Source organism: Oryctolagus cuniculus, chromosome 3 (assembly GCF_051225735.1).
Source record: "Oryctolagus cuniculus isolate XC-2025 breed Fujian yellow rabbit chromosome 3, ASM5122573v1, whole genome shotgun sequence".
Classification (NCBI taxonomy): Eukaryota; Metazoa; Chordata; class Mammalia; order Lagomorpha; family Leporidae; genus Oryctolagus; species Oryctolagus cuniculus.
The window spans coordinates 163,765,529-163,778,715 of NC_142869.1; the positions used below are offsets into that span (position 1 = coordinate 163,765,529).

Below are 13,187 nucleotides of genomic sequence, written 5' to 3' on the forward strand. Positions count from 1 at the left end.
AATTTGATCTAAAAATTCTTCCTGTTTATAGAAATGCCCACATTGTTTCCTTTATACTGAGTTATTTTCTGCTGTTAAATAACTTCTCTTCCTAGAAGAAAGTAGTTTTTCCATTGTGTAACCTACCTACTATGCCAACACAGTCCTGAATCTCTGCAGCATGGAACGTGAGCATTTATTCCCAGGAATCTTGAGTTATCTGGGTTTTGGCAGGTCCAAGCTGGCTGGCTTCGCTTTCACGCTGTGGCAGCTGAGCCTCTCACTGCAGGAATGTGGTTGGGTTTGGGCACCGTGTTCTAGGTGGTCCCCAGCCTCCTCCGGTCAGTAGACTGGAAAGGGCGTGTGCTACGCGTGGCTCAGCTGAGGCAGTCTCAGCACACTCACGTCCATCCAGTGCTATCATCTAATCCACAGACATCACGCAAATATCACTACGGGCTCTCTAATATCCTATATTACAATGGTCCAGGATCCAATCCAGGGCTGCACCCTGCATTTTCTTCTCATGTTTCTTTAGTCTCTTTCACCAGGGGCATTGATCATTCTTTCATGTTTCTTGATATTAATGAAGGATGCAGTATATATTCTTCAGCTAGCCATTTATTTTATAGATGTTTTTTAAATGGTGTATAGGTAGATTTTTATTCAGTCATATAATATATTCCATCTGTTCCTCAGTCTATTTACACTCATTATGGTACATATTTGTATGTTTCAGTTTATTTCTACTATTTTGTCACAGGCTTTCTATTTATGTTATCTTTTCTGTTTATTTTTCTCTTTTTAAAAATATTTCACTTATTTGAAAAGCAGAGTTAGAGAGAGAGAGAGGGAGAGAGAGAAAGAGAGGTCTTGAACTCACTGGTTCACTCCCCAAATGGCCAAAATGGCCAGGGCTGGGCCAAACTAAAGCCAGGAGCCAGGAGCTTCATCTAGGTCTCCCACATGGGTGCAGGGGCCCAAGCACTTGGGCCATCTTCCAGTGCTTTCCCAGGCACTCTAGCAGAGAGCTGGATCAGAAGTGGAGCAGCTGAGACTCGAACTGGTGCCCACATGGAATGCCTGCATTGTAGGCAGCTTTACCCACTTATACCACAGCGCCAGTGCCTATCTTTTTCTTTTTCTTTCTTTTTTTTTTTTTTGCATTATTTTGGATTGAATATTTTTCTCAGTCTATTTTTCCTTTTATTTACTTTATTTATTACTGATTTAGAAGCTATGTACTTTGTTCCTATGCCACGTGAGTACTTGGGCCATCTTCCACTGCTTTTCCCAGGCCATTAGCAGGGAATTGGATTGGAAGTACAGCAGCTCGGACACAAACCCATGCCCATATGGGATCCCAGTACTGCAGGAGGAAGTTTTACCAGCTACACCCCAACACCAGCTCCAGGGGCAACTTTTATAGGTCAGGGAGGCTCTGCCTCGCATCAGGGTGAGGGATGGAATATCATTACATTCTTAGACTTGTATCTATGAACTGTATTGAATACGCATAAAAAGTTTAAAACTAAACATAGATTTTAAAGTGGGGGGCCCAGATGGAACTCCTGGCCCCTGGCTTTGGCCTGACCTAGCCCTGGCCATTGCACCCAGCTGCGGTAGATTTCTCTCTTGGTCTCTCCCTCTGTCCCTATAACTCTGACTCTCAAGTAAATAATAAATATTTTTAAAAATAAAATTGTTTAAATGTGTGTGTAAAATAATTGACTCAAGAGAAGCTAGAAAACAGCAACAGACAAATAACCATTGGAGAAAATAGAAATTAACTTTAAAAATTTGTCCATGAGAAAGTCTCAAGAAGATCTAGATGGCTTTACAAATGAGTTCTAGGGGGAAAAGTGAGGAAAAAAGTAGATTTATATTTTAAATAAACAATTCCAGATCTATCATAGAAAAGGTAGAACATTTTTATAATCACTTTACAAATTAAAGCATAAGCATGTTACCAAATTTGAACAAAAATTACATACCAAATGAAACAACTATTGACCAGTATTATTCAAAACTATAGGTACATACAAAAAAAGTTAGTCAATCAAATATTGCATTATATTAAAATAAAAAATAAATCAAGTAAGGCTTATCATAGGAAACAAGGATGAATCGACCTTGGGAAATGGGAAATAACATCAACAAAGAGAAAATATCAGGATTCTCTGCACTTTGATAGGTATTAAAATGCATTTTGAATATAGCAAACTTCTTCAGATAAGAATCCCATTCAAGTTTTTTTAAAGTATTTTATAAGGAAGGACTAGAAAGGAACTTCCCTTTTCTACATAGAAATTAGCCACAGAAACATGCAAAGAATAAAGATGGTGAAATATCAGAAACATTCTAATTAAAGACAGGACCAAGAAAATGTATCAGATAAGAGTTCCGCGTTACAAGCAACAGAAATTGATTCTGATTAATTTAATGCAAAAGGAGGGTGGGCTTATTGAAAAGCATTAAGGAAGCAATTTACAGATTCAGTGTGATCCCAATCAAAATATTAAGGACATTCTTCTTGGATCTATAAAAAAAATGACCCAAAACTCATAACACAAGAGACCCCAAATAACTAAAGCAATCTTCAACAACAAAAACAAAGCTGGGGACATCATAATACCAGATCTCAACATGTATTATAGGGAAGTTATAATCAAAACAACCTGGTACTGGCACAAAAATAGACATAGACCAGAGGAACAGAATAGAAACTCCAGGAATTAATCCATGCATCTACAACCAACTAATCTTTGACAAATGAGCTGAAATCAACCCCTGAAACAAGGACAGTCCCTTCAACAAATGGTGCTGAGAAAACTGGATCAGCATGTGCACTAGTATGAAACAAGAACATTAACTGCCATGAAAACACAAACAAAAATCACAATGGGTTTTACCTCACCTCAATTAGAATGGCTATCATCTAAAAATCAAAGAAACAATAATTTCTAGGGAGGATGTGGGGAAAAAGCTACCCTAATACTCAGTTGGTAGGAAATATAAACTAGCACAACAGTTATGGAAGACAGTATGGAGGTTTCTCAAAAAATCTGAAAGTATATATACCATATGACCCAGCCATCCCACTCCTGAGAATTTACACAAAGGAAATGAAATCAGCATATGCAAGAGTTTTCTATATCTTCATGTTTATAGCAGCTCAATTCACAGTAGTTAAGATATGGAATCAACCCAAATGTCCATCAACTGATGACTAGATAAAGAAAAATTGGTGTATACACTATGGAATACTACTCAGCTGTAAAATCCTGTCTTTTGCAACAAAATGGATGCAACTGGAGATCATTGTGCTTGGTGAAATAAGCCAGATCCCCCAAAAATGACAAATATGTTTGGAGTTATAGCTAATATATACAGTACAAAAAATAATGCATATGAGTAAAGTAAATGAATGAAATCGACATCTTGAGATTTGATTATTGTTTATAGCCCTCATCCATACTCCTGTGAAACAGTGGTTTTTCCACTTGTTGAATAATTTATTTAGTGCGATTAAGTCTGTGACTATAAAGTAAATTGAAAGTATATTATGGCCGGCGCCGCGGCTCACTAGGCTAATCCTCCGCCTGCGGCACCGGCACCCCAGGTTCTAGTCCCGGTCAGGCGCCAGATTCTGTCCTGGCTGTTCCTCTTCCAGTCCAGCTCTCTGCTGTGGCCCAGGAAGGCAGTGGTGGATGGCCCAGGTCCTTGGGCCCTGCACCCGCATGGAAGACCAGGAGAAAGCACCTGGCTCCTGGCTTCAGATCAGAAGAAGGAAGACCTTTCTCTCTGTCTCTCTCTCTCTCTCACTCTCTCACTGTCTAACTCTGCCTTTCAAAAAAAAAGAAAGAAAGAAAAAGAAAGTATATTATCCCAAAAATCTAAAAAAGTAAGGAGGATGGAGGGAGGGAGAGTGGAAACTATCATCATGGGCTTAAAAATGTGTACATGAAACCTGTTCTCTTTGGTACAATTGACTGACCACTGAAAACCAAATTAGATCCCTACATCATATCTTTCACAAAAGTAAATTCTATGTAAAGAATTAAATGAAGAAACAAAAATATAAAAGGATCCTAAGGAAATGCAAGATAATTTTGATATAATCTTGGGCAAATGAATTTTATCTAACACAGAGGCTATATATTGACCAGACTATATAAATATTTTATGTATATAAATATTTTATTTATAAAATATATTTATATATGTATTTTATAAATTTATATATATTTATATAATAAAACATACTTTAAAGGAAGTACACACACACAAGCAACAGAATGTGAGAGAATACTTCTAAGAGCTCCCAAAAATCAGTTAGAAAAAGACAAACAATTCAATTAAAAATAGGCAAAGAATAAAAGAAGTATTTCCCAAAATGTTTCACAGTACACATGTGAAAGATGTTACTACTGGCCAAAAGAATAAAAAAAAAAAGAAACAATTGGATATGTTTTACAATCATATTTGCAAACAGTATATATTCAGTATTGGTGTATGAATGTCAGGAAGCAATTTTAACGGAAATATAAATTGAATGCAGCTTTTCAGAAGATAATTTGGCAGTATTGATTGAAATTTTAGATGCATATAGTCTTTAAGCCAGCAATTCTACTTTAAAATATGCTTTCCATTATGATACAATATATGTACAAAGATTTTTTAACAACATTGTCAGCAATGGCCAGAAAGCAAAAACAATCTAAGCATCCATTAGTTAGAGAGAGGAAAATTAAACCCATACTATGTAAAATTATATAGTAGTTTGAAATAATTACATAGACAAGAATATATTGCCTTATGTTAAGGTACATTGAGAGAAAAAGTGAACTTGAGTGAACAGTACAACTCATTTATGCAAATATCCAGTCCTGTAATTTGTTTGTGAACCTGTAGGCATATGTGAAGGAAAGGAAAAAAGGGCCAGAAATATTCACGTGTTTTAGTTTTGTTACTGCAATGAAATACCTGAAACAAGCTACTTACAAAGCAAAGAGGTTTATCTAGCTAGTGGTTTAGGAGGCTAAAAGTTCAGATGGCACGGTGCATGCCAGGATGTGGATCTGGTGAGGGGCCTATGGCAGATGACAGATGGTGGATGATGGGGTCCACGCCATGAAAGGATCACTTAATGAGACAGGAGGCAGGGAGAGAATCAGAGGCCCCAGCTCGGGCTTTTATAACAACATTCCCACCAGAATTCAAGAGGTCACAGAAACAGCTAGCTTCTAAGGGTACATCCCTAGTGACCCAAGAACCCTCACTGGACCCCACCTCCTAAAGATCCCAGCATCTCCCAGTAGCATCACATGCGGACCAGACCTTTAACACACTGGACACTGGGGGACATTCGACCTCAGAACCACAGCATACATCAAATTGTTCACACGATTACCTCTGCAGGAAGGAGCAATATTGGGGGAGGGGGGAAGAGATTTTCATTTCTTCTTCCACTGTTTTGCTTAAAATTTTGTTACAACAAAAACCTGTTAGAGTCTACTTTTTAAAAAAACATTTGTTTATTTGGAAGACAGAGTTACATATACACAGAGAAAGAGAGAGAGAGAGAGAGAGAAAGAGAGAGAGAGAGAGAGAGATCTTCCATCCACTGGTTCACTCCCCAGAAGGCCACAACGGCCGGAGCTGCACTGATCCAAAGCCAGGAGCTTCTTCCGGGTCCCCCACATGGATGCAGGGCCTCTTGGACTTGGGCTATCTTCTACTGCTTTCCCAGGCCATAGCAGAGAGCTGGATCAGAAGTGGAGCAGCCAAGACTCAAACTGGCACCCATATGGGATGCCAACATGGCAGGCTAGGGCTTTAACCCATTGCAACACAGTGTTAGCCCCTAGAGTCTATTTCTATGATGTCATTACAGTTTTCAAGAAAGGAAAGCCATGGCAATGGTAGAATAGGGCAAAAAGTTAAAGAGGAGCAAGATTAGAAACAGATCAGTGGGGAGGGCACTGCCATCTTGAAAACAAAGAGGGACAGGAACCCAACATGAGTAGTAGCACCAGAGATGACGAGGACATGAGTCCAAGAGGTGGGCAAGGGGACCTTTGCTGTGGTGTGCACATGAAGAGGGTGCGATTCCAAAAGGCACCTAAGTTGACAGAGCGACTTAATAGATGGAGGGTGCCATTGATGGAGAGCAGAATAGCAGGTTTGGGGGAAACAATGAGTTCCATTTTAGAGATCTTTTTGTTGGAGATACAGACACAGCTAACCAGAGTACAAATGGTACCTGAAGCTACAAGTCTAATGAAATCCCTGAAAAACTGTCTGAAGAGTGGGAAGCACAGAACCCCAGTGGAATGCCGAGAAAACCTAACTTCACAGGGTGACCAAGGGAAGAGGAAACCGTGCGGGCGCGTGATGGGGATGAAATTCAGAAAGAATATGGTAGGAAGAGATTCAGGAAAGGGGGTGACACAGAAGTCACACAGGAAAAGAATTTGGAGTAAGGAGATACGGTGCACAGGGTTTCTATCTCCAAGAGGAAAAGCAAGACCCAAAAATACATACATACATACGTACATACATACTTTGAATGACCAGGTAGCTTACAGAGACAGAAATATACTGCTCACAGTTCTGCAAGCTGGGAAGCCAAGGTCAGGGCACCGGCAGATCCCACGTCTACTTGTACATGGCCGTCTTCTGACTGCATTCTTAGGTGGTACAAAGAGCAAGGGGTCTGAAGCCTCTTTCCCATGAGGACTCCATCCTCATGATGTAATCACTCCCCAAACACCCCACTTCCTAACACCACTTTCTTGGTGGGGGGTAAGATTTCAACTATGAAGCTTGAGCACAACAAACATTTGAAGCAGGGCAGTCCATGAGGAAAAGGAAAGGGTGAGCTCCAGGCTAGTAGGAAGGACAACTCTCCCAGGAAGACAGAATCGGAGGAGAAGGAGGGAGGAAGATCGGTGTGTATAACTTGGGGGAAGGGAAGGATTTCCCCAGGCTTTCTCTTTCACCTGATGGCCCCTACAAGCTATGTGAGGCAAAGGAGAGCCCTCTGAGAGCACAGGCAGGGTCCTCAGGAGCAGGAGTGAGGGGTGGGTGCTGTGACACAGTGAGTTAAATTGCTGCCTGCAAGGCCAGCATCCCATATGGGTCACAGTTCTGGTCCTGGCTGCTCCACTTCCGATCCAGCTCCCTGCTAATGCACCTGAGAACACAGCAGAGGATGGCCCAAGTGCTTGGGACCCTAAACCCACATGGGAAACCCAGATGGAGTTCTTGGCTCCTGTGGCTTCAGCCTGGCCCAGTTCCAGCTGTTGTGGCCTTGTGGGGAATGAACCAGTAGATAGAAGACCAATTTCTTCACAATGATGAATGGTCCAAAACATTCGCGGTTTCCACCAGAACTCAACAGTGTTGGCAGTTACCTTCCTTGGATGTCTGAGTGACCTAAATGCCACAAAATAGCTAGGGCTTTATTTTAGTGTGACAGTGGGGTTCTGTGTTATAATAAACCTTACTGCAGATGCTTAAAAGCTTATTCTGATAAAAAAAAAAAAAAAGAAGACCAATTTCTCTCTTTCCTCCTTTTCCTCCTCCTCTTCCTCCCCCTCTCCTGCCCTGTAACTCCCCTGCTTTTCAAATAAATAAAATATTTTTGTAAAAAAAAAAAAAGGAGGTGGGGAGGTGGCGAGGGAGGACTGGAGGGAAATTTTTAAACAGCTACTCGAGATGTTGGACATATTTAAGAACTGCTGGCCTGGAGGTGTAGCCTGTAGTTGTCAAATATTTTTATTCTACATTAGGAAATACTTTCAGATTATGTCCTAGTACAAATACATATTGCATAATATATGTACACATAATTATTATGTGTGTATTTACATATAACAACACAAAAGATGAATGTTTCCTACTCAATTCTATTTTTAGAAATCCACTTCTCATGAGAAAAACCTCTCAATAGATTAGGTATAAATAAAAGGAATGCATCTCAACCCAGAAAAAGGCCATATAACAAACCAGGAGCAAGCATTTTCTCAGCAGTAAAAAGTTGGAAGCTTTTCCTCTAAGATCAGAGACAAGACAGGGATGTCCACTCTCAACATTCTTTTCACCATGGCCCTCGAAGTCCTATCCAGAACAACTGGGCAAGAGGAACAGAAGGCATTGTAGTAGGAAAGAACTAAAACTGTCTATATTAGCTGATGACATGATCTTATATAGAGAAAGCCCATAGAACTCGCCAAAAAAACCGGCTAGAACTTATAAATCAATTTTATATCAAAATCAGTAGCATATCTATATGCCAATAACTATCCCAAAAGGAAATTAAGAAAATCCCACTAATAGTAGCAACAAAAACAAATAAGTAAGGTGTGAATTTTACCAAGGAAGTAAAAAACCTATATATTGAAAACCATAAAGCACTTATAAAAAACTGATGAAAACACAAATAAAGGGAAATATATCCTGTATTCAGGATTAGAGGAATTAACATTGTTAATCTAATAAATGAATATCAATAAATAGGAATTTTTTAAACTTTTATTTAGTAAATATAAATTTCCAAAGTACAGTTTATGGATTACAATGGTTTTCCCCCCCATAACTTCCCTCCCACCCGCACCCCTCCCATCTCCTGCTCCCTCTCCCATTCCATTCACATCAAGATTCATTTTCAATTATCTTTATATACAGAAGATCAATTTAGTATATATTAAATAAAGATTTCATCAGTTTGCACCCACACAGAACATAAAGTGTAAAATACTGTTTCAGTACTAGTTATAGCATTAATTCACATTGGACAACACATTAAGGACAGAGATCCTACATGAGGAGTAAGTACACAGTGACTCCTGTTGTTGACTTAACAAATTGACACTCTTGTTTATGGCATCAGTAATCTCCCTAGGCTCTAGACATGAGTTGCCAAGGCTATGGAAGCCTTTTGAGTTCGCCAACTTCAAACTTAAACTTCGAATTTAAAAATAAGTAAAAAAAAATGTCCATACTAGGGTCATGCATTTGGTGCAGCAGTTGGGTCATCCCTTGGGAGATCCACATCCCATATTAGAGTGCCTAGTTCAAGTCCTGGCTCCACTCCCATCACTAGCTTCTAACTGATGCACTTGCTAGAAGGCAACAGATGGTTCTTCAAGTAGTTGTGTCCCTGTCACCCACATGGGAGACCCTGATAGAGTTCTGGGCTCCTTTCTTCAGCCTGGCCCATCCTTTGCTATTGCAGGCATTAGAGGGGTGAACCAGCAAAGTGGGTGCTGTGACACAGTGAGTTAAGGCACTGCTGGCAAGGCCAGCAGCCCATATGGGTCACAATTCTAGTCCTGGCTGCTCCACTTCTGATCCAGCTCCCTGGATCAGATCAATCTCTCTCTCATTGCCTTTCAAATCAAGTGAAAATTAAAAATCAAGATTTTAAGTCCATTTTTAAAAGCCCATCCTACCCAAAGCAATCTACAGATTCAATGAAATCCCTACCAGAATTCCCATATCATTTTTCACAGCAGAAGAAAAACATCCTGAAATTTATATAGAACCACAAAAGACCCCAATAGCCAAGACAATCTTAAGTGATAAGAACAAACCTAGAGGCATCACATTGTCTGATTTAAAAATTCATTATAAGTCAATTATAATCAGAACAATATGATACTTGCTTGAAAACAAACTTACAGACCAACAGAACAGTATAAAAAGCCCAGAAATAAATCCATGCTTGTACAATCAACTGATTTTGGACAAAGGTGTCAGGAATACATAATGAGGGAAGCACAATCCCTTCAATAAATGGTGCTAATGAAACTGGATGTTCATATACGGAGGAATGAAATTAGATCCTTATCTTTCATATACAAAAATCTACTCAAAATGGATTAAAGATTTCAACATTAGATCCCAAACTGTATAACTAACAGGAGGAAATAGGCAGAAGGCACCATAACATTGATCTGGACAATGGTATTTTGGCTATGACCTGAAAACCACAGGCAACAAAAATAGACAAATTGGATTATATCAAACTAAAGGCCTCTGCACATCAAAGGAAGCAATTAACAACATGAAGAGACAACACACAGAATGGGAGGAAATATTTGGAGACCATACATATGATCTATATGTTGATATCTAAAACATAGCAGGAACTCAAACTCACTAACAAGTAAAAAATATGGTAATCTGATTATAATAATGATTACTAGAAGCTGGGAAGGGTATGGGGGAGAGGTCAGAAGGAAGTTGAATAATGTACCAAATCACAGATGCAAGGCCAGCGTTTCTAGCAGAGTGGGATGACTATGGATCAAAATAACCTATTATATTTTTCCTCAGCAAATAGAAGAAAATCCCAAGATCCCAATCATAAAATTATAAGGAGAGGGAAACATTAATTACCCTGATTAGTTTTCTTTCTTTTCTTTTTTTTTTTTTTTTTTTTTTTTTTTTTTTGACAGGCAGAGTGGACAGTGAGAGAGAGAGACAGAGAGAAAGGTCTTCCTTTGCCATTGGTTCATCCTCCAATGGCCGCCATGGCTGGCACGCTGCGGCCGGCGCACCGCGCTGATCCGAAGCCAGGAGCCAGGTGCTTCTCCTGGTCTCCCATGGGGTGCAGGGCCCAGGCACTTGGGCCATCCTCCACTGCACTCCCGGGCCACAGCAGAGAGCTGGACAGGAAGAGGAGCGACCAGGACAGAATCCGGCGCTCTGACCGGAACTAGAGCCCGGTATGCTGGCGCCGCAAGGCAGAGGATTAGCCTAGTGAGCCGCGGCGCTGGCTGCCTGATTAGTTTTCATTGTATACATGCACTGAAACATCACACTATACCTCTAAATAATCACCATTACTGTAATCTAAAAAAAATGAAAATGTTAACCCGATTTTTGACTTTCACACATTGAATACATTTGTTGACTTGTCACACTGTACTCCATAAACATGTACAATAAAAATAATTTTTAATAAAGAAAGAAATGGGTAAAGGACCTGAACAGGTATTTCTCAAAAGAAGACAAATGGTCAATGAGGATATGAAAAATATTCAGTGTCAGTAACCATTAGAAAAATGCAAATTAAACCATAAGGATGTATCGTCTCACACCACAATGAGATAGCTTTTATCAAAAAAGATGAAAAACAAGGGATGACAAAGAGAGAATTTTGGTATTTTGGTATGAGAATTCTTTTACACCATTAGTGGGAATATCAATAAAGTCATTGAGGAAAACAGTATGGAGGTTTCTTAAAAATGCTAGAATAGGGTCCTCTATCACCTGCCCTGTGCCTGTCCCCAGTCTAATGCTCAGCCCCCTGTTTCCATCATGAGATGCAAAAACATCATCAGCATTCTGACAAAGTCATGGACATCGGTTCATCTGCATAGGCACACAAGGCTCTGGACATCACAGAGAATAAGGAGCTATGCTTGATACACGCAAAGGAGAGGCACCCAGCCTCCAAGCCTCTGAAGGGTGGCTGCATTGCCAGCTGCCTGGACCTGACTGTGGAGACTGCCATCTTTATTGCAATCATTATTGTGCCCTGAGTGCTGAGGTACAGTGGTCCAGCTGCAACATCTCCACCCAAGACCATGCTACGGAGGCCATTGCCAAGACTGGCATTTGACTGTGTGCCAGGAAGGACAAAAATATATGAGGGGTGCCTCTGGTGCATCAAGCAGACACTATACTTTAAGAACAGGCTTCTCAACCTGATTCTGGCAACAGTGGTGACTCCATCACCTTCATAAACATGAAGTACACACGGTGGCTTTCAGGCACACAGGGCATTTCGAAGAACACACTGGGGTCCACAACCTAGGCAAGATGATGGCCACTGGGATCCTGAAAGTACCTATCATCAGCATCAATGGCTCTGTCGCCAAGAACAAGTCTGACAACCTCTGTGGCTGTGGGAGTCCCTCAGAAATGGCATTAAATGGGGCCGGTGCCGTGGCTCACTTGGTTAATCCTCCACCTATGGCACTGGCATCCCGTATGGGTGCCAGGTTCTAGTCCCGGTTGCTACTTTTCCAGTCCAGCTCTCTGCTGTGGCCCAGGAGGGCAGTGGAGGATGGCTCAAGTGCTTGGGCCCTGCACTCCCACGGGAGACCAGGAAGAAGCACTGGCTCCTGGCTTCTGATCGTCACAGCACCGGCCATAGTGGCCATTTGAGGGGTGAACCAACAGAAGGAAGTCCTTTCTCTCTATAACTCTGTCTATAACTCTACCTGTCAAATAAATAAATAAATAAGAAATGGCATTAAATGGGCACAGATATGATAGGTAGCAGCAGTAGCAGGCCCATGGGTTGCAGGCCCATGTCACCATCTCTAGAATCAATCCCATCAACACATTGTGTGCTGTCGTGGAGGGCTATGAGGTGACTGCTATGGCTGAGGCCTGTAAGGAAGGCAACATCTTTGTCACCATCACGGGCTGTGCTGTGTCAATATCACCATTCTTAGGATTTTCAGCAAACAAGGCATAATGCCATTGTGTGTAATACTGGACACCTTAGTGTGGATGTTGATGTTAAGACAACTCTGTGGAGAAGGTGAGCAATCAAGCCCCAGGTGAACTGCTTACTGGCTGAAGAATGGGCATTGCACCACCCTGCTGGCCAAGGGCTGCCTGGTCCACCTGGCTTGTACCATGGGTCACCCAGCTTTGTGATGAGCCATTCTTCCACCAACCCACGCTGAAACAGATTGAAACATGAACCCAAAAGAAAACAAGAAGTTGAGTGAATAAAAACTTTGGTTCCCCCCCCAAAAAAAATCCTAAAAATAGAATGACTGTATGATCTAGTAATTCCACTTCTGAATATGTATGCAAAGAAACTAGAACCAGTAAATGCATAAAAGTTGTATCTGCACTCCTGGGTCTGGATTTCATTGCAGCATTATTCAGAGTAGCAAGATGTAGAATCAACCCCAGTGTTCATTAGCGGATGAATGGATAAAGAAACCATGGTATACATTCATATACACAATAGAACACTATTCAGTCTTTAAAATGAAGGAAATCTTATGGTGGGCATTTGGCACAGCTATTAAGATGGCACTGGGACACTCACAACCCCATACCAGAGTACCTGGCTTTGAGTCCTAGATGCAATTCTGATTCCTGCTAATGTGCACCTGAGAGGCACCAAGTGATGGCCCAAGTACTTGGGTCCCTGCCATCCATGTGGGAGA

At 40.9% G+C, this 13,187-nt stretch overlaps 1 non-coding gene and 1 pseudogene across 1 annotated transcript; both read left to right on the top strand.

The window, feature by feature from the left end:
- The first annotated feature begins 7,332 nt into the window (after positions 1-7,332).
- On the top strand, positions 7,333-7,418 carry LOC149127579 (small nucleolar RNA SNORD14). The gene has a single exon (XR_016232041.1). It is a non-coding gene; the product is annotated as a small nucleolar RNA SNORD14 (small nucleolar RNA).
- A 3,897-nt stretch (positions 7,419-11,315) lies between these two features.
- LOC149127580 (adenosylhomocysteinase pseudogene) lies at positions 11,316-11,957 on the top strand (annotated as a pseudogene).
- Positions 11,958-13,187: the final 1,230 nt, after the last annotated feature.